Consider the following 1,882-nt stretch of genomic DNA (forward strand, 5'->3'; position numbering starts at 1 on the left):
GCAAGCAGAATTAATAGTTTTCCCATACCATTCCTTCTATTTTGGCTTTCCAAAACCTCATCACCAGAGCTTGTTGATTCATTTCAGTATCAAAGACTAACTGGTTCTTCTGATAAGAAGTTTAGATGCAATCCACTGAGGACTGAAAACAAATATTTCAAAAATAAAAGGCAAAAAGCTGAGTTATTTTCCTAGAAATTAGTGGCAGTTTCACCCAAGTGCTACTAAATTGAGTCTTCATGCTTTGGCAAAAATACAAGGCATAATTTTTATTACCCAAGAGTCTCAAAGTATATGAAAAATGTTTGCTTAAGAACTGCTGGTGTTCCTTGTTGGTAAATTTACTGACTGAAGGAAAATATAAAACTAGTAGAAGTAGGTAACACAGATCTTTCTCACACAGATAAACATTACAACTTCTAAAAAGGAATGGCTCTGCCACCACACCTTTTCCAGACAGAACAGTGTTAGAGCACTTGCTTTTCTGGGACCAGAGTTTGATTTCAGTTTAAGGCCAGCAATGTAAAATGAGCTGTAACAGGATTAATCCAGCTCCTTCTAGAGGAATTTACATCCTTCTTTTCTAGAACATCAAATTAGGTCACATTACTTGCATGATTCTTCTTTAGAAGCTGCTGGCAGAGGAAAAGAAAGTATTTGACAGTTCAGCAAGAGATGTTTGCTAGGTCACTTATATGGCTTCCTGCAGCATACAAGACTTGATAAAAATACTAAGCTGAGTCTGTTAATTACACAGTGACTTTACAGTCATCATGAAACAGTGACTATTCCTTTGGTTCTCTGTGAGAAATTTAAATTATACAGCTTCCCCAAAAACAGAGCTTTTTGCCTTTATTAAGCTAAATAACATTTAAAAAATAACTATGAAGACAGAAAATAATTTGGATTTTAATTGGCTTCCAGGTTCTCCAGTTTCCAGTGCAGAATTTCAGCAGTATGTAGGAAGAGGTTTCTGACTGAAAGCCAGATCTGTCAGGATCCCCACGATTCCCACAAAGCAGAACTGTGGATTTGGAAATCCCACCACCTGGAACCCTCACCCCCACAGCTACTTTGCTGTGAGCCCAGTGGTTCTGGCAATCCCAAGAACCCCAGCTCCTGACAGGACTTTCCCTGTCTGTGGAAAAGCTGCTTCCAGCTCCTGGGTCCAAGATTGCCTATGCTAGGGGGAAAAAGCAGTTCCCAGTGTCCCTCTTATCCCTCATCACTGGGATGCAGGGGTTGTCTGGTTGGGGTTTTGTTGACTGGATTCAAGTTTGTCCCAAGAAATGGCATAGCTGCATCTTGAGCTGTCTCCCTCGCATTTTTGAGTAGTCATAAAATGTAAACTTATAAGCAGCAAATTTTATCTGTATAAGTGTCCAGAACACTTCAGTGTTTCTATAAAGTTCTCAATGTGAAATAAAGCGAAATAAATAAAATAAAGCAAAAAGCACAATAAAAAAGGAAGACCTATACTTAAAAATTTGTAATTATTGTCACAAGTCTGTATTAATTTTTTAAACACGTCAACAATCTACAAAATGCAACAGAGTAAATATTTGATTCAAGTCTTTCATTTTGCAGCAGTAAAATGAGGCAGTAATACCTTTTATTCCATGGACACTATGACAAATTCCATTGGTTATTCTAATGTGCTCCACATTCTTCTAAAAGTCACTAAGAAAATGCAGCAAATATTTGTAGAAGCCAAGAAGATCCCACTCCTAGCATAAGCTCTTATTGCTACTACCTATGTATGAGAATTACCTACGTATTTCTGTAGATTTCTTACAAGTTATAATGAATGTCTTTCAGATAAAGGTGAGGAATTCATTATCAATCCTGTACTGAAACAAAACAAGGGGCCAAAATCAGCTGC

The sequence above is a fragment of the Passer montanus genome, unplaced genomic scaffold, assembly GCF_014805655.1.
Source record: "Passer montanus isolate IOZ18808 unplaced genomic scaffold, ASM1480565v1 scaffold20, whole genome shotgun sequence".
In the NCBI taxonomy this organism is placed as follows: domain Eukaryota; kingdom Metazoa; phylum Chordata; class Aves; order Passeriformes; family Passeridae; genus Passer; species Passer montanus.